Here is a 25855-nt window from a genome sequence, read left to right as displayed (position 1 = left end):
AGAAGCAAAGCTGGGATTGAAACCCAGGAACTTCGATATGCAATGTAGGCATCCCAATAGGCATCTTAACTGTAAGGCCAAGTGTCAGCCCCAGGAAAAATTTTAAATGCTATTCTTTTAAACTCCTTTGTGTAGTTTTTTGTTTTATTTTTAAAATTGTATCTTTAAATGAAATAAAGTCCTTGTTCAATTCCTATACCAATCTTTGCATTTGTAACTGAATTAAAATCATTTAAATGAATTGTTTCACCATACTGTTTAGCCCCAAATGGAAAGTAATGAATGTACTGACCAAATATTTATCCTTATCCATTACTAAAAATCAGTAATGTGAACTGGGGCAGGTTTTGCAGTTCAGAGGTAAGCCATTGCTTGGGACAGCAAAATGCTGGCTCGAGCCTCAGATCCTCTGCTTGCAATCCAGCTTCCTACTAACGCATCTTGGGAGGAAGCAGATGATGGCTCAAGCACTTGAGTCTCTGCCACTATGTGAGAGACACCTAGATGGAGTTCCAGGCCTAGCTGCTGCAGGCATTTGGGGAATGAACCACAAGATGGAAGATTTATTTCTGTTTCTCTCATTATTGCTCTGCCTTTCAAATTTAAAAAAATAGACATTTAAAATAATGTGTACAATTTGAGCACAAATAGTTATGATAATTATTTATATACTCAATATTATACACATTAATTACATTTCCAAATGCTTTGATGAAAAAATAAATGGAGGCCGGTAATTGTGATGCAGTTAAGTCTGTGATGCTGGCACCTCTTACTGAAGTGCCAGCTGGAATCCCAGTTGTTCCACTTCTGATTCAGCTCCCAGCTAATGCTCCTGGGAAAGCAGCAGCAAAGTCCCAAGTCCCTGGGCTCCTATACCCACGTGGGAAAACTGAGTGGAGTTTCAGGATTCTGGCTTTGACTTGACTCAGCCCTAAACTCCAAAGTCATTTGGGGAATGAACCAGAGAATGGAAAATCTCTCTTTCCCTTTCAAATAAATAAATCTTTAAAAAACAGAAAAAGGAATGAGCAATGGAACTAACCAAACAACAGGTAAGATACCAAGATTCAGTTTAAGTATATAGCTCATTTTGGTTAATAATCCTCCACCTGCGGCGCTGGCATCCCATTTGGGCACCGGGTTCTAGTCCTGGTTACTTCTCTTCCAGTTCAGCTCTCTGCTGTGGCCCGGGAGGGCAGTGGAAGATGGCCCAAGTGCTTGGGCCCCCGCATGGGAGACCAGAAAGAAGCACCTGGATCCTGGCTTCGGATCAGCGCAGCGCCAACCACAGCGGCCATTTGGGGAGTGAACCAGCGAAGGGAAGACCTTTTTCTCTGTTTCTCTCACTGTCTATAACTCTACCTGTCAAATAAAAAGGTATATAGCATAAAATAATGAATTATAATGTAGTAAAAATATCATTGCGAAAATGTATCTCTGCCTTCAATTGTTCTCTATTACATACAAAATGATCGGGGTACTTATTAAAAATTAGTATTCCTGGTTATCAGTCCAAGCCCAGTGACTAAGAATTTCTGGGGGTAAAACCTACAGCTTACATTGTTTTTAAAGATTTATTTTATTTATTTGAAAAACAGAGTTACAGAGAGAGGCAGAGACAGAGAGGTCTTCCATCTGCTGGTTCACTCCCCCAGATGGCTGCAACGGCCGGAGCTGCACCAATCCAAAACCAGGAGCCAGGAACTTCTTCTGGGTCTCCTACGCAAGTGCAGGGGCCCAAGCACTTGGGCCATCCTCTGCTGCTATCCCAGGCCATAGCAGAGAGCTGGATTGGAAGAGGAGCAGCCGGGACTAGAACCAGCACCTGTATGGGATGCTGGCGCTTCAGGCCAGGGCATTAACCTGCTGTGCCACAGCGCCAGCCCCTTACAGCTTACATTTTAACAGGTAAACCTATGCTCCATGTACATGTATTTGCTAAAACCAGAATACACACTATGTTCTCCATCTTCTCTTGTTCATCTTAAATATTCCTTCAAAGCTTCCTCAAATTCCACCTCTACCAGGCTAGTTCTGAATGTACATTTCTCTCTTTTGTCTGCCACTGAATTTTAAAACTCCAATACATTTATATCTCTCAGATTATCTGAAGGGGTAGTACACCTAATTGATGAACTGCTTTTTATAAACTAAAAAGTCTAATTAACATGAAATACATGTAATTTTTTTAAATTTGTTGAACTGAGCTTGATTTTCATCCTCATAAACATTCAGGACTTGACCCAAGCAATAAATTTTGATCAGCAAGCTAATGTTTGATTCTGATTTCTTTAACTAAGGGTAACAGAGATATAAAAGACTAGAATAGAATAATTTTTAAGTTGTAAGTAAAAGTAAATTCAAGCCACACATTAACACATCAGATTACTTTACTAGTAATCTGCATCTCCTAAACTGTGAAGATCTGATAATGCTGTGACTTCAAAAACTGTTCTAGCCTCAAATGTCAGCATAAAGCATACATGATGGATGACAAGAAAATAACAGCTATGAGCAAGTCAGAAAGCACGCTGTCTACTTCCCCACCCATTCCTGACATCATCTTACCAGTTCAAGGTAGCAAAAACAATTGATAATGTCAGTTTTTTGCATTTCTGATTATCTCTATTTAAAAACTGGAATTTAGAGGCATCTGAATAAATAAAAATGTATGGAAACAAAGGATTTGGTACTTACAAGTTTTTATACAGTCAAGCTCTAAACATCATATCTTAGCTATGAGTTCTAACATTCAGGCATGATAAATGCTCACTCAGATCAATTATGAACTGAATTATATCAATACTTGTCATATTAGTAAGGCCCACATGTTATATTATTATTTGCTTGAAGTGGATATTTAAAATTCCACAAAGTTGTCTATACATGCTTAAATTACTTCTGATTGACAAAAATTTTCTCATGGTGTTTAGATTTATTGAGTACTATCAGAACATTTATATGTACTATAAATTCTAAAGAAATGGTGCAGTTTTTTCAAGTTTTTCTGGGTGAGATGAGTACATAAAAATGTTCATAATCTAATATGCTTGTGCCAAAGAGGAAATAAAAACTGCAATTATAACAATTTTCTTTATCAATAAGCTGTAGCAAAGGCTGTATTCAGAGCAAAATTCACAGCCTTACACACCTATTGCTAAAAACAAAATAATATATAGGTATTTGCAAAAAGTTCATGGAAAACAGAAATAAAATATAATTTTATTATATTCCAAAAATTTTTGAAATTGATATACCAGAGATCTTTGAAAAGTTCTTGGAAAATGTGTACTATGTAAAACTGTGAATTGGCTTCAAAAATTTTTTCAACTGAAATTGTCTATTTCAAAGGCAGAACAACGAGTGGGGTGGTGAAGAAGAGAACCACTAGTTCACTCCCCAAATGCCCACAACAGCCAAGGTTGGGTCAGGTCAAAACCAGATGCTTGAAATTCCATCCAGGTACCTGCTGCAGCTCTGGATATGAAAAAGCAGGAAGGCAGATCAGAAGTGGAACTGGACGCCGATTCCAGGCACTCCAATATGGGATGCAGGCATCGCAAGGGATGGCTTAACCCACTGTACAGTAACACCCACCCCTAATTTACTTATTTATTTTTTAAGATTTTATTTGAGAGAATTACAGACAGGCAGAGACAGAGAAAGGTCTTCCATATGCTGGTTCACTCCCCGAATGGCTTCAACTGCCAGAGCTGGGCTAGTTCGAAGCCAGGAGCCAGGAGTTTCTTTCCAGGTCTCCATGTGAGTGCAGAGGTCCATGCACTTGAGCCATCTTCTTTAAAAAAAAAAAAAATATATATATATATATATATATATTTTATTTGAAAGACAGAGTTATAGAGAGGCAGAGGCAGAGAGAGCGAAAGAGAGAAGTCTTCCATCCCCTGGTTCACTCTCCAGATGGCCACAACAGCCAGAGCTTAAACCAGCACCCATATGGGATGACGGTACTGCAGGTGGTGGCTTTACCCGCTAAACCACAGCGCCGAAACCAAGCTATCTTCTATTGATTTCCCAAGCCATAAGCAGAGAGCTGGATTGGAAGAGGAACAACTAGGACACGAATCAGCACCCAAATGGGATGCCAGTACCACAGACAGAGGCTTACCCTACTATGCCACAGCCCCAGTCCCTCATTTAATTCTTAAAACACCCTATGAATTAAGGTCTATTTTTATTCTCCCTTTAAAGAGGAGGAAACTGAGGCACAGAGACTATGAAACTTAATCAAGGTCACAGATATAGTCTGGCTCTAGAACAGTGATATCCAATAACAATATACTGCAAACCACAAACAAAAGCCGCATTTGAAATTTTAAATTTCCTGGTAGTCACAATAAAAAGAGTAAAATACAAACAGGTAAAACTAATTTTAATATCATAAAATATCATTAAACATGTAATCATTAAAAAATAAAACAAGTTGGGGCTGGTAGTGTGGCATAGTGGGTAAAGCCGCCACCTGCAGTGCTGGCATCCCATTTGGGTGCTAGTTCGAGTCCTGGCTGCTCCACTTCCAATTCAGCTCTCTAATATGGCCTGGGAAAGTAGCATAAGATGGCCCAAGTGCTTGTGCCCCTGCACCCGGATGGGAGACCCCGAGGAAGTTCCAGCTGTTGTTTTCATTTGGGGAGTGAATCAGTGAATGGAATACTTCTATCTGCCTCTGCCTCTGTGTAACTCTGCTTTTCAAAGAAATGAATAAATATTTTTTAAAAACCAAGTTATTTTACATTCTTTTTACCACATTGTCTTCAAAATCTGGTGTATACTTTGCCTTTATAGCACATCTCAATTTGGACTGGCAACACTTCAGGTGTTCCAATGTTCCATGTGGCTGGCAGCTAACTACAGCAGACAGTACTCTTAACCACTGTGCTGTGCTTTTCTACTAAAAAAATAGTTTATTTTCAGAACTTAAGAATGTTTAGTATTAGGAAATAATATTACTAATAAAGGAGAAAACCATTTATTGCAAAGCCAAAAAAAAATTTTTAGTCAACATCCACCCCTTTTTACTTTTTTAAATTTATTTATTCATATGATAAGTTAGAATTACAAAAGAGAAAAGGAGCCACAGAAAGAAATCTTCGATCCACTCATTCACCTCTCATGTGGCCACAAAGGCCAGGTTGAAGCTAGGAGGCAGGAGCTTACTTCAGGTCACCGACATGGGTAGCAGGGACTCAAACACTTCCACTGCTTTTCCCATGCCATTATCAGGGAGCTAGATCAGAAGTGGAGCAGCTGAGACACAAACCAGTGCTCATATGGGATGCCGGCATCACAGGCGGCAGCTTTACCCACTACACCACAATGGTGGCTCCACTCAAACTTTTTAGTAAAACAAAAACTCTCATGAAATAGAAATAGAACTGAGATTATTATTTCTGTATAGCATTATTTATACAGAAAAATTTAACTGTTCTAGTTACAAAACTAGAAAAATAAGTTCATTTTTAAATATAAAAAATAGCCAGTTAAAATGAAAACCACACCAATCTGTTAAAAGAAAGCAATGCTCCTTGGATAAATAGTGTATTCCAAACCTAGAGTAAGTACAAGATGAGCTCAGGACATTTTACACAAGAAAAATACAAGTGGTGGGGTGGCACTGTGGCGTAGCACTAAAGCCACTGCCTGTAGTGCCGGTATCCTGTATGGGAACTGGTTCAAGTACTGGCTACTCCACTTCAACCCAGCTCTCTGCTATGGTCTGGGAAAGCAGCAGAAGATAGCCCAAGTGCTTTGGGTCCCTGCACCTGCGTGGGAGACCTGGAAGAAGCTCCTGGCTCCTGGTTTCACATCAACACAGCTTCAGCTGCAGCGGCCATCTGGGGAGTGAACCAGCAGATGGAAGACCTCTCTCTGCCTCTGCCTCTGCCTCTCTGTAACTCTGCCTTTAAAATAAATAAATCTTTTAAAAAAAAATACTGGTACACAAAAAATTATGGGGCCTTTCAAAAGTATTCAATGGTCAACCTGAACAGGCTACCCAATAATAGAGTAAACCTGAGTATCAAAAAGCGTATTTATTTATTTATTTGAGAGGCTTAGTTACAGACAGAGAGAAGGAAAGACAAAGAGAAAGGGCTTCCTTCCATTCACTCCCAGATGGCCACAATGGCAGGAGCCGCGCTAATCCGAAGCCAAGAGCCAGGAGCCTCCATCGGGTCTCCCACGTGGGTGCAGGGACCCAAGCACATGGGCCATCTTCTACAGCTTTCTCAGGCCATAGCAGAGAGCTGACCGGAAGTGGAGCAGCTGGGACCTGAACCGGTGCCCATATGGTATGCCAGCACAGCAGGCGGCAGCCCGGCTCACTGCGTCATAGCGCCAGCCCCCAATCTACGCCTTTTTTGTCGAGTGGCATTCTCCCTAGCTGTCTCTGTCTGCTCTGTTTTCCTCCCCTAAGGACACACTGTCATACTGGATTAGGATCCACACTAATTCAGGATTACTTCAATTTTGCATTACATTCACACAGATCCTATTTCCAAAAAAGGTCACCTTCACAAGTGGAGGTTAGGATCTTTTTAGAGAAGACGATTCAACCCACACTGGAATTAAGTAACTGCATTACAGAGACATTACATTCCCTGAATTTGCTAACTGTATTGTAGCTATTTAAAAAAAAAAAAAAAAGATCCTGTTTTTAGGAAATAAACTCTTACGTATTTCAAGATACTGATATACCTTGTGTTTTTTTGTTTTTTGTTTTTTGTTTTTTTATTTTGACAGGCAGAGTTAGAGAGAAAGACAGAGATAGGTCTTCCTTCCGTTGGTTCACCCCACAAATGGCTGCTACGGCCGCCTCGCTGCGCTGATCCAAAGCCGGGAGCCAGGTGCCTCCTCCTGGTCTCCCATGTGGGTGCAGGGCCCAAGGAGTTGAGCCATCCTCCACTGCACTCCCAGGCCACAGCAGAGAGCTGGAGGAAGAGGAGCAATCGGGACAGAATCCGGCGCCCCAACCGGGACTACAACCCAGAGTGCCGGCACCACAGGTGGAGGATTAGCCAAGTGAGCCACGGCGCCGGCCTGATATACCATTTTTGCAACTCACATCCAAATGGAGTGGGAATGGGGAGGAAAAATACATATAAACATTTGCCTGAATCTAAAGAATGAATTAGGGGGGCTGGTACTGTGGCGCAGCAGGTAAAGCTGCCGCTTACAGTGCCAGCATCCCATATGGGAGCCGGTTTGAGTCTGGCTGCTCCACTTCTGATGCAGCTCTCTGCTATGGCCTAGGAAAGCAGCAAAAGATGGCCCAAGTCCTTGGGCCCCTGCACCTGCGTGGGAGACCTGAGGGAGGCTCCTGGCTCGGGGCTTCGGATCAGCACAGCTCCAGCCGTTACAGCCATTTGGGGAGTGAACCAGTGGATGGAAGACCTCTCTCTCTCTCTCTGCCTCTGCTCTCTTTTAACTTTGCCTTTAAAATAAATAAATAAATCTTAAAAAAAAAAAAAAAAGAATGAATTAGGGTAAATGTAACAAAATGCTAACTGGTAAATCTGGGTGAAGAGTACTGCTCTGGTTTGAATATGATTTGTTCACTCCAAAATTCACACTGCAGTTTAATCCCTTTTTTTTTTTTTTTTTTTTTTTTTTTTTTGACAGGCAGAGTGGATAGTGAGAGAGAGAGACAGAGAGAAAGGTCTTCCTTTTTGCCGTTGGTTCACCCTCCAATGGCCGCTGCGGCCGACGCATCTCGCTGATCCGAAGCCAGGAGCCAGGTACTTCTCCTGGTCTCCCATGCGGGTGCAGGGCCCAAGCACTTGGGCCATCCTCCACTGCCTTCCCGGGCCATAGCAGAGAGCTGGCCTGGAAGAGGGGCAACCGGGATAGAATCCGGTGCCCCATAATCCCATTTTGAGGTTTCAAGAGGGTTGAAATTTAAACTATGGTATTCATAAAGTACAGTTTTTGGGGAGTGATTACAGTTAGATAAAATCATCAAGGCAGAGCCCCCATGACTGAATACTGGCTGCTTTATATGAACACAACACACACAAACACACTGACATTTGTGCCTTGTTTCTTAACATGTGATACCCAGTGATGTTCTGGGACCCTGTCATCAAGAAGACCATCACTGAATGAGGGACTCTCAAACTTGGACCAGAACTGTGAGCCAAAATAATTTTTTTTCTTTAAGATTTATTTCATTTATTTTGAAAGGCAGAATTACAGAAAGAGAGAGAGAGGACAGAGATCTTCTATCTGCTGGTTCACTCCCCACATGACCACAGTGGCTGGAGCTGGACCAATCCAAAGCCAGGAGCCTGGAGCTTCTTTCAGATTTCCCACATGGGTGCAGGGGCCCAAGGACTGCTGGGACCATCCTCGACTGCCCTCCCAGGCCATAGCAGAGAGCTGGATAGGAAGTGGAGCAACCAGGACTTGAACCAGAGCCCAGATGGGATTCTGGCACTCAGGTGGCAGCCCTACCCACTATACCACTGTGCTGATTCCCCAAATAAATTAAAAAAAAAAAAAAAAAAGTCCGGTGCTGTGACGTAGTAGGTAAAGCTGCAAGTACTTAACTCAAGTACTTGGGTCCCTTTCACTCACAGAGGACAATGAGATGAAGGTCCTGTGTCTTGACTTCAGCCTAGCTCGGCCCTGACCATTGCAGCCATCTGGGAAGTGAACCAGTTGATAGAGGATCTCTCTCCCACTTCCCCTTCTCTGTAACTCTTTCAAATAAATAGATAAATCTTTCCCAAAAAATCTAAATAAAGATTTTTTGGGAAAGATTTATCTATTTATTTGAAAGTCAGGGTTACATAGACAGAGGAAGAGACAGAGATCTTCCATCTGCTGGTTCACTCCCTAAATGGCCTCAACTGCCCGAGCTGGGCAGGCTGAAGCCAGGAGCTTCTTCTGGCTCTCCCATGTGGGCGCAGGGGCCCAAGCACTTGAGCCATCTCCCACTGCTTTCCCAGGCACGTTAGCAGGGAGGCTGGTCAGAAGTGGGGCAGCCAGGACTCCAACCAGCACTTGTATGGGATGCTGGTGTCACAGATGGCAGCTTTACCTGCTATGCCACAAGGCCAGCCCCAATAGAGAAATCTTTAAAACAAATGTTCAGTCTATTGTAACAAAATAAAACTGTGGGATATAAAGGACATCTCAATAAATGGAAATTAATTTTATCTTTTGAAGATTTATTTGAAATGCACAGTGAAAATTTTCTGTAAATCAAAAATACTTCTAAAATAAAATCTCAAAAAATAAAAATTTAAAATGTCTAGAGAAAAATAAACAATGCACAGCCCTATAATCTGGTAATTTCTAAGAATATATTTAATAATATAATCACTCAAGTATGCAAGGGTGCTTGTGCATGAATGATTTATATCATTAGCATAGAAAGATACCTGGAGTATCAAAATGTTAACAGTGAATGAATATAATGTTGAGGCTTTGTGTGTATTTTTCTTTCTTGAAATACCCCTGAATTTTTTACATGTTGTGTATTATCTTTATGACAATAATATAACTACTGTCATTTTGAGTAAAAGCTTTCTGTGTATATTGTGATTTACCCTTCTGAATAGTTTGGAGAATGATTTAAGAACAGCAGGCTAGAGGGTCTGGTGTTGTGTTGCAGCAGGTAAAGCCTATGCCTGTGATGCTGGCATCCCAAATGGGCACTGGTTTGTATTCCGGCTGTTCTACTTCAAACAGGCTCCCTGTTAATGGCCTTAGAAAGCAGTGGAAGAGGGTCCAAGTGCTTGGGCCCCTGCCACTCATGTAGCAGACCTCTGCGGAAGCTCCTAGCTCCTAACTTTGGAATGGCCCAGTCCCAGCCATTGTGGCCATCTGGGGAGTGAACCAGTGAATGGAATAGATCTCCCTCTCTGTTTCTCCTTCCCTCGCTGTAACTCTTTCAAATAAATAAAGAAATATTAAAACAAACAAGAATAACAAGCTAGAATATATAATTATTTTTTCAGTTGGGAGAGTGTTTTAAGTGGAATATTTTTGGGTGTGATTTTTGAAAAAAGGGGGAGCTAATTCCAAGCACTCCAATACAGGATGCAGGCATCCTAAGGGGTGGCTTAATGCACTGCACTAACACCTACCCCTAATTTATCTTTTTTAAAAGACTTTATTTATTTATTTATTTATTTGATAGAGTTACAGAGAGAGAGAGAGAGAGAGCAAGGTCTTCCATCTGCTAGTTCACTTCCCAAATGGCTGGAACAGCCAAAGCTGGGACGATACGAAGCCAGGATGCAGGAGTTTCTTCTGGGTCTCCCACGTGGGTGCAGGGGCCCAAGCACTTGGGTCATCTTCTACTGCTTTCCCAGGCCATAAGCAAAGAGCTGGATCAGAAGAGGAGCAGCCAGGACATGACTCGGCACCTATATGTCTATCTGTTGCCATGATTTCCCTATTGCTGATAGGGCCAAGAATATCAGAAATGTCTTGCAGAACCTTGGAATATAATTCTTCTGGACCTAAAGACTTGAAATCATTTAAAGCTAGATACTCTCTAGCTATCTATTATCTTTTTTTATTCTTCTATCTTCTCTAAATTAAAGAGTAACCACTTGTTACACAATTTAAAAGATAAAGGGGCAGGCGGTTACAGTACCACCAAGTACCTGGGTTGGAGCCACAAACCTGCTTCCCATCCAGTTTCCTGCTAACATATACGCTGGAAAGCAGCTCAAGTACTTTAATCACTCTGCTTTTCAAATAACTGAAAAAAATAAAAATTAAAGTTGGAATATACAAGTTAGATGTTACAAATTATAATGTACTAAATGTTCTCTGTCAACAATTTTTCCAACTTTCTTAAGTTGTGGATCTATTGAGTTCCTTCTTACCTGGCTGTAAATTTATCTCTAAGAATGTCTATAAGTAGTCACTAGTTTTCCCTTCTCCTAATTACCAAGCTTTCTAAAAATCCTGTGTGTCCTCTGATGGTATCCTAAGAGGTTCAGATTCTGCTTCTACTTGACATTTATTATGAGTTCCCTCTTCTGACTATACTCTAGTCAACAAAACAAACAAAATGAAAACCAAGCCCCAGTAGGAGTGGTCAATGTTAAGGAAGGAAAAGGGAGATTCTAAGATGATGTTTGCAAGGGGTGGGGCTTTAGTGCCTCTGTAATTTCCACCTGCTACGAACCCAATGGAATTCTTTCATACAGTTAATTAATATCTTTCCTCAATCATTTCAAGTGCTATATAAATGCAGATAAAATTCTGGTTCTACTAAGAATACTTCCTCCATCACAGTACTTCCTAGGCCAAAGGAAGAAAAAATTTGAGGCATTTTTAGATTTTTCATTCTTTAAACAGTATACTGTCCATTACAGTTTTGAGCCATATGTTTACTGGTTTTCTAATGTTTTCTTGAGTATAGAACACGCACCTTCTTAAAATCCAGAATTGCCTTTCCTGCTTTTAATATAAACCCGAGACAACACTGGCTCTTTACCTCCTAAGGTTCTTTCTAGAATTTGCATTACTACTTTTTCTCAATTGGTTCTAATTAAGTTCAAAATAGCAAATACTTTCATAGCTTCTTTTACTACCAGAAATACAAAATTAAATTTAACAGATGGCTCTGCTTTATGAGCTTCCAGAACATGTTGAGATATCTGAAGTCTTCAACCACAGTTAGTTTACTTTCATACCAATACTGAACTCTGAATTAAGAAAATATCACACACCTTTCAAATAAATACTCTAATCATGTTTACACAACCATATTTCACAAATGTCTAACTTCCTTAACTACTACTGAGTTACTTACTATGCTTGTGTATAAGAGACAGTGGGACCAGTGCTGTCTGTGATGCTGATATCCCATAAGGGCACCAGTTCCAGACATGGCTGCTCCACTTCCAGTCCAGCTCCCTGCTAATGGCCTAGGAAGAACAGAAGATAGCCCACATGTTTGGGCCCCTGCACCCAAATGAGAGACCAGCCATTGTGGCCTTTGGGGAATGAACCAGTGTATGGAAAACCTCTCTCTCTCTCTTTCAAATAAACAAAAAAATCTTAAAAAAAAAAAAAGACAGTTACCTTTCTATCAAAAATCATTCTCCCCTTCTGAGGTATGAAATTGTCAATGGAAGGTAGCTGCCCTGTCAGGGCCTATTTTTCTCAGCTCTCTTTAAGAAGATATATTCATATGACTCATTTATATTTAAGAGGAATTGATGTGTGCCAGTTTTTAAGAAGCATGGTTGATAGATCTATAGAATAAGATATAAAGAACATAGAACTCCCTTATTGTGCATGGGTAATTATCCTTAAGATAGCTAAGTACTGTTCTTTAACATCTACAAGTCACTGCTGAATCAAACCTCAGCCTCTTCATCAGATTCAGTTGAAATGCTTATTTGAGGGGGCTAGAGCTGTGGCATAGCGGGTAAAGCCGCTGCCTGCAGTGCTGGCATCCCATATGGGTGTTGGTTCAAGTCCCAGCTGCTCCACTTCCAATCCAGCTCCCTGCTACCTCGGAAAGCAGTGGAGGATGGCCCAAGTGCTTGGGCCCTTGGACCCAAGTGGCAGACCTGGAAAAAGCTCCTGGCTCCAGCCTTCAGAGCAGCCTAGCTCCAGCGGTTGCGGCTTTGGGGAGTGAACCAGTGGATGGAAGACCTCTCTCTGTGCCTCTGCCTCTCTATAACTCTTTCAAGATTAAAAAAAAAAAAAAAAAAATCTGTGATTACTGCAAGAATTTTTAGTGAGGAGCTATTTGTTGATATGCCCATGGCAGGCAGACACTGCCAGCTGACTGCTGTACTTTCCTACATTCAAAATTATTTCCTAAGGGTCTACTATGTGTCATTGTTCCAGATGCTTAAAATAACTTCAGTAGCAAACAAAGATGCCTACTTTCACAGAACTCTAGTGGTAGTCATTCCAGCCATTTAGAGTTGGTACACAGCAGTTTAAAAGCTATCTGCCAGTCTTGATGCAAAGACTTAATAAACATGGGCAATGAACTGGTGGAGTGACATGTCAAAGAGTTTTGCTGTATGTATTTCCTGTGTGATAATAATGCTACAAAATCTAGCTGGTATTCCCACAAGAAAACAATGTTCCTGCTTATTAGAGAGGACAAAGGGTACATTATTAGATATAATTGAAGAAATAAAAGAAAGCCAGAGAAGAAAAGGCTTCTAAGGTGGTGAAGGACATCATTGCCAAAACTTGACCTAGAGGCAAAAGAGTAGCAAATAAAATTTTTATTTGGAGCTTTAGATGAGACCCTTCTTCTAAACAGTGCAGAATTCACACAGCAGTAAGCTTTATAGGAACAAAGCAGTATGAAAGACAATAAGAATTACAGTTACAAGCAAGTATGGAAGAATCCTACTGTTTCCTTCAAAAGTAAGGGGAGCCTCAAATGGCTGGTGAATGTACACCATTAGGAAATTGCTATCTCACTGAGAGGGCAAATTAGAAACTAGCTTTCTTCCTGGAGCATATGTCTAAAATATGACAATGAATCAGTAGGTAATGACATTTTCCATACATTTCTATTAACAGAGGTAGAAATAAATAGTGAAAATGAAAGCAATATTGCATAATAGCAATGTGATCGCATTTTTAGTCAGAAGATTCAAATTTGAGTACAAGTAACATACATGTACATTTATACACATAATAAATATATGTATTTGCATGTATGGGGAGTGACTATAGACATATAGACTATATAAAAACTTTACAAACCCAAACCTATAAAAAGGCAGCATTTATTTGTTTGTTTAGTTACTATAATAACCCATCTCTTTTGCATGCTTATTTGTTCTTCTGGAGAATTAAGTTTAGATAAGAAAAAAAAAAACAGGAAAACATGCTAACAGCTGCCACTTTGTTCATCTGTGCTTAACATTTTCTTTTATACAAAGATAAACAATGTTTTGGGTTTAGTATATCATTTTCCAGTATAAACCCAAACCTACAAAAGGGCAGCATTCGCTGCAGTTTAGTGTAATAACCTTTTTCAGTTAACAAATACAATGTCTGACTTCAATTAATATCTGGCATTCATCTACTATGAAACATACACCACTAAGCTACTTTCCTCATAAAGAAAAGTTGAAGTGGGGCAGGTGCTCCGGCACAGTGGGCCAAGCCTCTGCCTGCAGTGCCAGCATCCCATATAGGCACCAGTTTGAGGCCCAGCTGCTCCACTTCCGATGCAGTGGAAGATGGCCCAAGTGCTTGGGCTCCTGCATCCAAGTGGGAGACCCAGAAAAAGCTCCTGGCTCCTGACTTTGGATGGATGCAGCCATTTGGGGAGTGAACTAACGGATGGAAGACTTCTCTCCCTGCCTCTGTTAACTTTGCCTTTAAAATAAATAAATCTTTAAAGAAAAAAAAAAGTAGAAATGATTGAAAACTCTCTGCCCCCAATTCAAAGTAAATTTAATGGAAAAGAAGAAAGGTAAGAAATCCCCATCCCCATCATTGCTTCTAATTCCTAAGGAAATTACAGTATAGGGAACAGACTTCTAGTCAGTCCTAGATTCAAATCCCAGTTCTTCCCAATCACTTGCTGTGTGACCTCAGCAAATTACACATTCTTTGTCAGTTTTCTCATTTGTAATAAATACCTATCTTGTCTACAATTTTTCTGTGTATTTTTAAAATACATTTCAGATTCAAATTAAATGTGATAATGCAAGTCAAAGTGTAGCATTGCACCACATCCGCTTTCTTCCTTTCTTACCCAACACCTAAGTAAAGGAGTGAATGGGCAGGAAATAAAGTACAAAAAAGAAGGGAAATTAATAAAAACTCTACTAACAATGCTCCTCCTTTTTTCCCTCTCTGACAGACCTAGCATCCTAATGAGGACCTCATAACAGGGATTTTTTTAAATAGCACAGACTGGAAAGGTGGGAAGGAGGGTGACTGTCAAGGATACAGTCTGATCACTTTATAACCAGAACATTTAGTAGGCCACATATTTCATTTGTTCAACCAGCAAAACAAAAACAGAAAACCAATTCGTATATCTTTTACCATTAAAACACTGTTATACTTGTTAAGTTTATACATACATTCTAATGGTTTATTTTTATTTTCAAAGATCCAACTGACAAATCTTATATTACAAACTCAATCTACTTATAAATTTAGTTTCTTCCTAACCCCAGAAAATCTTCAAACCTTAGAAACCATTTTCAAATATCTACGCTGTTCTGTTCTAAATATCAAGTACATGTGTTAAAGACAAATATCCAGGAGCCAGCGCACTGAGGTGTAATGGATAAAGTCACGGCCTGCAGAGCCAGAATCTCATATGGGCGCCAGTTCAAGTCCCAGCTGCTGCACTTCCAACCCGGCTTTCTGCTATGGCCTGGGAAAGCAGTAGGAAGACCCAGAAGAAGCTCCAGGCTCCAGGCTTTGGAGCTTTGGAGCTCCAGCCATTGTGTCCATCTGGGGAGTGAACCAGCAGATTGAAGACCTGTCTCTCTCTGCCTCTGCCTCTCTGTAACTCTTTCAAAAAAATAAATAAATCTTAAAAAAAAGACAACTATCCACAACAAGTAGGTTTCATCTCTGTCAATTAGAAAAGTTAAATATCAGTTTTAACGACAGCTATTTTCCTAACAAAAAATGGCAGTCTTCATCCAAATAGCCATAATTACCAATAACTGACATTATAACTACCTGCTTCACTAGAATGATTAAGTCACTACTTTTCTAATTTTAACATAAACATGAAATGTTTTGAAAAAGCCTTGCATTCAGATGTGTCTCCTTGCAATAAAACTTCTATGAAAACCTTGTAGAGCTCATGTATCTGAGTCACAAAAATCTGTAATGAACTAATGTCTACAAAAACATTAAATCAAATCTTCCTGCCTAGAGAAGTGAATTGATTTATTTGAGGCTAAACCTATCTAGTGCAAAAGGATTGATAAAGTTCATAGGCATCACACTCTTAATATCATCAAAAACCAGAAGTATTATAATGGATTATCACACCAAAAAAACTAACAATTTATAAAATCTGTAACACTCATAATTATAGCTAGTCTCACTCAAGTGTGAATTCCTAAACAGCACCAGTAATGTTGCAATCATTTTGTAAGATCAAAACTAACACAGTATTTGTCACACAACAGATTAATGAATGGCCATTTCATGAATGGAGAAACACTGTATTTGCCTGAGAAAGTTCAATGCCAAGTCCATGAGTCAATTTTTTTTTACTATAATCTACTTACCTGATATCAAATTTTACTTCAAATTCTAGACTCAATCATTTCCATAAATGTTATCAATATAAAAACTTTAACCCTATTAGAAACACATATTTATATCAGGCTGAAAGGAACTAGAAACTATCTGGCACAAATATCTCTTGTTTCATATGGGAAAGTGAGGTATTTGGAGTTTAACTGAACCAAGTTTACATAGCTCTTCAATGTCAGAAGTAATTAAAATACTGATTATCTTCTACCTTTTAGTCCTTTCCTTATGATACCACGGTGCCCTTCTCTGTTTCTTTTATAATACCTGATTGCTTATTTTTTAAAACAGCCTTTTCTGTAAAATACTAATTCTATCAGAGCAGAATTCGAAAGCAGTATTTGCCAAGAAACAACTGTATTAACTTATATACCAAAGCCATTTTTCCACCTTACCCTAATTTTCATTCAATGAAAAGGAACTGATAGTTACATTTAAAAGACTATTCTTTATAGTTAAAGAAAAATCTAGAGTCCACTTATTGCTGGGAACAGAGGCTGAAAACCAGACCATCTTGAAGTTTCATAGTCAGTCCTTTCCTCCCAGCACTTCCTGTCCCTGCCCCCACCTCCAATAATTTAACAGACATATCTTACGAACTACTACGCATTCTTTTACACACATTATGTCAAGAAAAATCAGAACTTTTTTTCTTGCCCCCAGGCAAATATGAAGATATGTCATCATTACAATACTGAATGTCACCAGTAACATGACAGGACACAAATATACAAAAATCTAGGAAATTTCTTTTCACAAAACTTGGACTTTCTACAGTCACTAAAATAGTACAAAAATATTTAAAATAAACCTTACTAAACACTACTTTAACTAAAACACTCGTTCAACTAAAAAAAGTTTTCAGTTTGTTAGAAATTCCAAAATGACCTTTAAATTCACATTTGCAACATTGTTTAAGCTAGTTTATAAAATCATGTTCCAGAACAAAACACTGAGAACAAAAACTTATAGAATTTATTACACTTAACTTATGAAAAAGAATGAAGCTAGTTTTATAAATTTATATATAATTATATGATTTATATATAATTATAAATTTATATATGTAAATTTTGTGAAATTTTAATAGATGTGTACCTAAAATATTTGCTGTGTGTAGAACGTTTATGGTTAGAAAGTCATATAGGTGCACCCAGAACCACATTCCTGTAAACAATTCAAAATTATTTAGTATTTATTGTACTACGGACTGTTCTGAAGAATTATAATAACTATAGTTGAACATTAGGTCAACTGTAACAGAGTCATGGAAATAAATAATTATAATGCAAAGAGAAAGGTACTTTGACATAGGGGTTCTGCAAGAGCACAAAGAGGTAATCACGGGGCTGGCACTGTGGTGCAGGAGGTAAAGCCACCGCCTGCAGTGGCAGCATCCCAGTTCAAGTCCAGGCTGCTCCACTTCTGATCCAGCTCTCTGCTACGGCCTGGGAAAGCAGCAGAAGATGGCCCAACTCCTTGGGCCCTTGCACCCACGTGGGAGACCCGGAAGAAGCTCCTGGCTTCAAATCGGTACAGTTCTGGCCTTTGCAGTCAATTGGGGAGTGAACCAGCAGATGGAAAACCTCTCTCTCTCTCTCTCTGCCTTTCCTTTCTCTAACTCTGACTTTCAAATAAATAAACAAATCTTTAAAAAAAAAAAAAAAAGGTAATCACACCAATGTCTTGTTCATTAAGTACCACAGTACGATGTGCACTTGTTAATGGTGAAGTGTATAGTCTTGCTGTACTTTCTTCCCTCCTACTGATTGTACAAGCTGGAGCTCTGCTTCTTTCAATATTCTCTCACTCCCTTTCCAACTTAGCAAAACTCCGAACTACCAAGTTTCAAAACCAGGATTAGCGAAAGGAATGGTCTCTAGATTTTTCAGTAGATAGTAGTGATGAGAGGCCAAAATGTTTCTGTTATTTGACTGATGTGTTTGTAAACTGTGCAACACTGCAGAAGCAGCAAAATCTGTCTAGAACATCTTCTAGTCTGAGGCTTGCCATATATAGCTGATACTCTATCTGCATTTGTGGATAGCCATCTTCTCAAATAGCAGGAATAAAGAAAGAACAAAGGGAAAAAGAACCTAAGGTTCCTATTTGGAAAATGCACAGACACAGAATGCACACTGTGTAGTTAGTTCTAAGAATGATCTCTGGAGGGTCTTCCATTTCCTGGGAGAGTGAATTCAAAGAACCTGCATATCAGCAATCCTGCCACCACCCCAACATTAACAGCAACAATTTTAAGAATCACAGCTTAAAACTGAAGGGAGCATACAGTATATACTTCAGAAATCTTCAGTCTCAAAGCTTACTGAACCCTCAAACAAGGGAAGAGGGGTTACTACACAGGGGTTAGGTTGAGGCACAGAGGTTTGTAATTCATCCAGTAGCATGTCAGTATATTTTCCTATACTGCAATCATAGGATTCTGTCTTTCTGGGGTGTGAGCTTCAAGATCTTAAAAGAAAAAGAAGTATAGACCACAATATATTGCCATCAAGTATGCTAGTTCCAAGACAACAGTAGTGCGGCTGCTGCCAACGATCTCTTGGCATACAGGCATGTTAAAAAGATACTGGCAGCAGTACCGGCTCTTCTCTTACACTCTCTGCTGTTACTATAGCTCCTTTTGCTAAATCTGCCTCTGAGTTTAGACAGGAGCTGGATGGTTCATAATCACCCAGCAGCTGCAGCTGAGCAATACTCAGCCTAATTGTGGCACTGGAGCAGCTGAGAGGAAGAGAAGCGATAATACACACCCTACCATAGCTATACCCAAACTGCGGCACACACTACCAGTAAGACACCAAGATATTTTCATTCGAACAGACTATTTCCTTTAAAGAAGAACTGCACCTCGCTAAAGGACTTGCACTTATATTTTAAACTGGTTTAAACATAAACTGAAGGTGACCTAAGCCATGTAGGATTCTGAACAATGGAATATCTTAACCAAAACTTCCTGTAAATATTCACACAACAAAGCCAGTGCCACAAACATCACCTTCATAACATGACGGAAAGTTCCTGTGATATAAAAATTTGGCACAGATGTCATTTCTTCTTCAACTCTACATTATAATGATACAAAGCAACAACATCAACAACAAAAACAGCAAGCCATTACATAAAGCAAGTAAAGCAGCATAATGCAGTGATTCTCTGCATTTCTGAAACTCCAACACCATCACATGCCTTCTTTTGACACAAAACATAGCCCTCCTTCAGGTCCTTATCATCTTCATAAAGTTAAATTAAACCACTTTATGTGGATAATTTCATGACATTCCTGAGGATGTCAAAACCAATTCTGATATTATTGACTAAAGTACTGTTCTAGTGGACTAAAAATAGGAGAAAGTCAAGATTCTACCTTGATGCTGTAATTGTTTTGATTTTTGTCATGTTCCATCATTCTCTAAAAATCTGGAAATTTGATGACAAGACAGTATTCATTCAATCAAAAAGTTCTGAATCCACGTATCTTATATAGTAAATCACATCAGGCTTCTTGAAAAAGAAGTTTCTTGTAGAATGAAACAGACTAGAAAAGCACACAAAGCAAGTGTATGGCTTAATGAATTCTACCAAAGCAACACCCTTTCAACCACCATCAGATTAACAGAACTTTGCCACTACTTCAATCACAGCCTCCTCCCTCCTCCTATATCTTGACTTTTATAGAAATTACTTCCTTGCACACTTCTCAAATATATATGGCTTTTTATCACTCAAATTTGCATTCTTAGACTTTAGAGCTTACCAGGATTTCTTTCTTAACATATTCCTAACAGAATAAATGATGCCTACACTGATTTCACTCACTAAACTGAGAGCTAAATAAATTAGGAAAGAATAATTACCCTTAGTAATAAATGATGCATATTTGAACTTTGAATAAAGTCTCATATCATAGGTTGGTAATATTTTGTTATTACGGGTCATTGCTATTGTTTCAGCATATTTATTCTTTTATTATTATACACCATGAAAAGAGCTTTGTGTGCATAGCAATTGATTCCTGAACTAAAAAAAAAAATCTTAGAACATGTATTAATATTACACTTTGACCATAAGACAAATTCCACCTATCCCAGGAAGATAGGTCAAGGCTGTAATTTCACTTTCGGTTAAACAGAAAGGAGTCAATTTTGTGGCTTATGAAGTCAGCAAAAACTAACTGCAAAATTAAAGCTATTATAACATTACGGTGGTTACAGTAGAGCACATATTTTAAAAGCCCCTTTATCTTTTATCCTGGAAATATAAATACGAACTCTTACATTAGATTCAAGTCAAGGCAATTTTTTTTTAATTAAGGACCTTGTGAATTGTCAATGAGCATTTTAAATTCTCCACTGAGATTTAGCTAGTGTCCAAAAATTAAAATACAATTAAACCTCCTTTTCTAAAACGTCAACTATGGCAAAAGTCTCGCGGATTTATAAGAAAAAAAAAAAAAACAGTGAAATGCAACTTTCTTACAGTAAAATATATGAAAAGCATACAAGATCAATGTCTTCTAAAACAAGACGCTCCTTTATTATCTGTCTTTTCAAAATGTTTCCTGTTCACTGTGAGCCAAGTATTGTGCTAGCTAAGACAGATTCACCATGCATTTAAACGCATACAAGGTCACATGTCCACACTCAGTATTTCTTAGTGTGCAATTTAACTTTAGACACTTAATAAGGTGGATTAAACACACTTAACATTAACAAAATCCCCTTGACATTGTGATCCTACAAGTTACAATGCGTAGATATTCTACAATCACATCACACAATGGTGAAATCACCCATGTGAAAAACACACACCAGTGGAACGCATCCACGTAACAGACGGCAGGGACACAAAGTTGTGGTTCTACCAAAGCCTTTTCACTTCCCTACTTTAATAACTTGTAAGTTATTAGACCGTGTGCTACTCCGTGCCCGTTTCAATTAAGTATTCTGCAAATAATCCTCCCAGTAAGAACTACGCTGTATCCCACTCACCTCCAAACAAAAACTAAAGCAGTCCCGACAACCGGACTTGATATTCAAAGAGCTTCTGAAACCAACTCCGTCCCGTGCCCAACAGAGAGCAAAAAGCTGGAAGCAATTATCCAGAGGAAAAACACGCTTTACGACAAAATTCGCTTTAACGCACGCGGACAGAGATCGGAACCGAGAGAGAGGGGAGGAGTGGAATGATAAAAGTGGACGCTGAATGGCAAATGTCCCAACCCCCAATCCAAAACAAAGGAAAACTTCAACATGTTGCGGTTTTCAATCAAACCCAGCGAAGCCCCTCGCCCTCGCCCCGCACCCTCGCCCCCGGCGCCAGGCGACACACACACACCCCCGGCCTCCGGGACCCGGAGGGGCCGCGTCCCTAGCCCCCTGCTCCGGCCGCGGGGTAAAAACAAACCTAGCCCCCCTCCACCTCGCCGGGTGGCCCCACGACCTTCCAAACCGGGGTGTGGGGCCGTCCCAGCGCCCTGAGGACCCCAAGTCGGACCTGGGCGGGACCGGGAAGGGCAGGACGGGGCGGAGACCGAGTCAGGGGGCGAGCAGGTAGCGCCGGGAAGGAGACACACCCGCCGGGCGAGCCGGGCCGGGGGAGGGGAGAAGTTTCTCCCGAACTTCCCGACTCGGAGCCGCGGGGGCGGGAAGCGGCGGCGGCGGCGCCTCGCGGAGAGCCGACGGGCGCCGGGGCCTAGCGCTGTCCGGGCCGGGGTCGACCGCTTCCGCCCCGGGTCCCCGCTGGGTCCTTACCTGCCCTCCGGCCGCGCTCTCATGAGGCGCTGCGGCCGCAGCTCCCGGTAGTGGGGAAAGGGCGGCGGACGGAGGCGAGGCCCGCGGGGCCCGCTCCCTCCTCCACCTCCACGTCCTGGGGCGCCCGGCGGCAGCGACGGCGACAGAGGCGGCCCGGGACTCGCTCCGTGAGGAGGAGGGAATTCCCGGGCTCCCCAGCCCGGCCGCCTCACTCCCCGCCGCCTCCCCTCCCGGCTCCGCCCACTCCACTCCTCGGCGGGCGCGGGGGCGGGCGCGGGGGCGGGGGCTGCGGCTACCTGCGCGCAGCGCCGCGAGCTCACCGGAACTCGCGCCCGGCTCGAGCGCCTCCCCCCGCCTTCCGGCGCCGGAGCCCACCGCCCGTCCGCGGACTGCGGGCCGCCCCGCCGCGACCCGGGTCGGCTGCGAGTCCGAGTCACTTCCCTCGACCCAACATGGCGGCGGGGTCCGGGGCGGCTTCCCGAGGCGGCGCAGGCTGAGGGGGCGTGAGGCGGAGGAGGCGCCTCTTCACCCGCAGAGCAGGCCCGCAGCGGCCCCGTCCACTCCCGCGCCTGCCGAGCCCCGGCGACTTGAATGGGGCGCGCAGATCCCGCCCCTCCGCCCTTCTTTCTCCTTGCCCCGCTGCCGGCGGCGGGGCCCAGGGGCTCGTGTCTGGGAGCACGGGGTTAGTTGGGGGGTTGGCTGTTTGCTTGTCAGTACCGTGCTGCCGCACCCTTTGTGTTGATAGTAAAATCTCAGCCCGGCCGCGGGAGCAGGGGGCGTTACCTACACCCTCATCACCAGCCCTGGCTGGTAGCCGACCCAAAACCTTCACGTCTGGCCTCCTTCCGAGGCCGGGATCCTGTCCCTGCCCCGGGAGCTTCCTGTTGACTGTGGGTCGAACCAGCCTTGCCGGGAGGGAAGGGAAGCTGAAGCCGAGTTTTGCTGGCGACTGTCCCAGTAGTGGTGGCTTTGGCTTATCTTGGGACGACGAACTCATCGTATTTGACCCTGGCAATGCCCTAGTGAGAGAACTGGAGCAGGTGTTATTATCTCATTGGCAGCTGTGGAAACTGAGGCTGCGACCCCAAAAGTGGAGCAGCCACTAGTAGGCTCTGAATCCATGCACCTTGCTCAGTCCCCGAAAGAGAAAGGGCTGGATCCCCAAGGAACTGGTCAGGGTCAGAATGGGCTGAACCTTGAGGCTTTTTTGCTAAAGTCACCATTGCCCTGTCAGAGTAATTTCCTCTTTTTATTTCCTCTTTGGTGGGGTTATCAGAATTATTGATGTGGGGCTGTTGGTTTCCTTCTGTTTGCGGTTTTTGGCGACATTCAGACTCATTTTCAACAGCTACGAAATAGCAGTAATCCGTGTCAGCAGTCTCTGGTTTTCTAGGAACACTGGGGAAAAAAAAAATCTTCAGCTCCCTAAATGAGCCAAAAGTAGGCATAAGCATACACATTAACCAAAAGGTACGCATGATGTGGAGTAATGCTGTATTTAACTATTAAACTTTCATTTGCCATTGACTATCTTGGGCACGAAACATTTTGTGAAGACTTACATTGAGCTTTCCTTAAAACTAAATTTCTTGGGATGTTGCCCTTCTAAATTTCTAAGTAATATACAGATAATGTTTTTTGTTTCCTAAACTCTCAATTTCAAAAAAGTCGACTACTGGTTTAAGGGTTGAAGTGACCTTGAAGATGAAATTTCAAGTGTGGTGAGGGTATGGAAATCACCTGTCAGATACAGGTTACACGTATTTAGTGGAGTTTGCGTTCTTCCCTCCTCCTCGTTTTCTTTTTTTGAAATGTTCATCATCAAGTGCCAAGCTGCAGTCTGTAAATAACCTGGAAAGTTTTCCATCTTACAACTAATGACTTATTTCCAGAAATACTTAAACCGTTTTTTAAAAATGCGAGGGAGGCAGGCATTTGGCACAGTGGTTAAGCTGCCACTTGGACACCTGCATTCCACATTGAACTGCCTGGGTTTTGGTCCTAACTTTGCTGCCCGTTCCAGCTTCCTGCTAATACGCACTCCCCAGGGACAGCGGGGTGATGGCGCAAGTGGTTGGGTACCTGCCGACTACATGAGATACCTAGGTTGAGTTTGCCTTTTGGGGAATGAACCAGTGGATGGAAGAGCTCTCTCTATCTCTTTTCTCTGCCTTTCAAATATTTCTTTCAGAGAATTTGGAAAGTCTCACTGAGTTCGGTTAATGAAAAATACTTTTAACTGAAAATCTGTTTATTTGTGAAAGGAACAAATGAAGAAGTTTGTCCCTGTATTGCCCTCCTGCAGAGCCTAGAGGTCTGGTATGTGTGTTATCTGTGATAAGGGATGTTAAGTCTAAACCCCTGGGAAGGTCTGCTGGATGAAAAACCTAAGGGAAGGCTTTAAACAAAATTTAAGAGATCTGTCAGTCAGGTCCCTATAAAAGTCAAATATTTTCATTTAAGTTTCTTGATGCTTAACATTCTTGGCTGGAAATTTGAAAGATTGAAAGTGGAGCTGGAGCCCGTTCATTTTCACTCTGGAACCTGTGATTTGCCAAGAAATGTTTTGGTTGAGGAAAAGCCTCTCATATGTGCTGTCAGTGATATGCTGCTACTGTTGCCGCTGCCACCTCCGTCACTGAAGTTGTGGTGACGACTTTCTTTTTCTGCTAGACTCTACACAGGGTGCAACCACTGCTTCTGCACTCTACCATCACCCCTCTCAAAATGCCTCCTACCGTCCAGCAACTGGATCTCCTGAGTCCACTGAGTGCATGAAGTTATCAGCACCATCATCCACTTGGCCAAGACTGCTAGGTGCAGTTAGGAAGAATATGAATACCCTCCTGAGCAAAGATGTGAAGGAACAAGCAAAAGGAAGGTATTTCTTCTGGAGTGGTAGATTCTTTGTGCCATGCTCAACGAGAAGGCGACGTAACCCATTTATTTTTCATGCTATTGATGTTTCCATTGCCTAAAGAACTGGGAGGTTTTTGTATGAGTTCTTCTCAACCAAGCAAAGGTGATCTCAGACAGGCAAATCAATGGATATATATCTCCAACAATGACTAGAGGTTGACCAAACTCCCAGTGAATAGCTATCACAAATGGCAGTCTTACCAAATCTTTGCTCCCTTTTGTTGTTTTATCAACCTTAATACTTCTTGGCTACCTAAGTCTACAGTCTTAGAACTTCACCTTGTACTTGCTGTGCTTCCCATGCCTGTCCAGCACCAGGACTATTTTCTGGCAGTCTAGTCTTTGCTTTTGGAATCAACTTTGTGGTCATGGCTTCATTTATTTCTGTGACTTTACTTCTTCCTAGTTCTGTAGTTTGGCCCCTGACCTGTTATATCTGCCAAAGTCCCTGGTTTCACCTCTAGCTCCTGGTACCAACTCTGCATCTTTGTAGGCAGCCTTACCTTACCGCTTCAAACTTTCCCGGTCTCACCTTGGTTCTTCATTGTGTTCTGTGACAGCATGTTCTAAATGAATGGGTACTTGTAGCCTCTCACCTGCCCTCTGCCGAGCAGAATGTAGCAACAGTGGACATATTTGAGAGTGCCCGTTTTACTTAAGTTCTTTAAGAGTGCTGGGGCATGGGCCTGTGAGTATCGCTAATCTCAGACTCCAGACTGGAATTTTGAATATTGCCTCTTAAAGATTATTCATGGTGGTTGTGGAGGAGTTGACATTCACGTGGCAAAGGGTGAGTGTCCAGAGGTAGAAGGGTCCAGAAGCAACAGGCAGCAGGTATCCAGTGCTAATGGTGCCTGCTTGCAGCCTGAGCAGATGGTGACTTTGCCTTCCCTTCC

General features: G+C 41.7%; 1 protein-coding gene across 2 annotated transcripts in view; it reads right to left on the bottom strand.

Moving 5' to 3' along the window:
- Positions 1-22240, bottom strand: part of YES1 (YES proto-oncogene 1, Src family tyrosine kinase) — a 79295-nt gene extending 57055 nt beyond the window's left edge. The window contains exon 1 of one of the 2 annotated variants that reach the window (XM_062201428.1): positions 22041-22240. The gene's annotated coding sequence lies outside the window, so the exon portion shown is untranslated. Of the gene's footprint in view, positions 1-19654; positions 19696-22040 lie in introns of those variants that run through there. The other variant, XM_062201429.1, reaches the window with a different exon arrangement.
- Positions 22241-25855: the final 3615 nt, after the last annotated feature.

Source organism: Lepus europaeus, chromosome 9, assembly GCF_033115175.1.
Source record: "Lepus europaeus isolate LE1 chromosome 9, mLepTim1.pri, whole genome shotgun sequence".
In the NCBI taxonomy this organism is placed as follows: Eukaryota; Metazoa; Chordata; class Mammalia; order Lagomorpha; family Leporidae; genus Lepus; species Lepus europaeus.
This window is presented reverse-complemented; position numbering and strand designations above follow the sequence as displayed.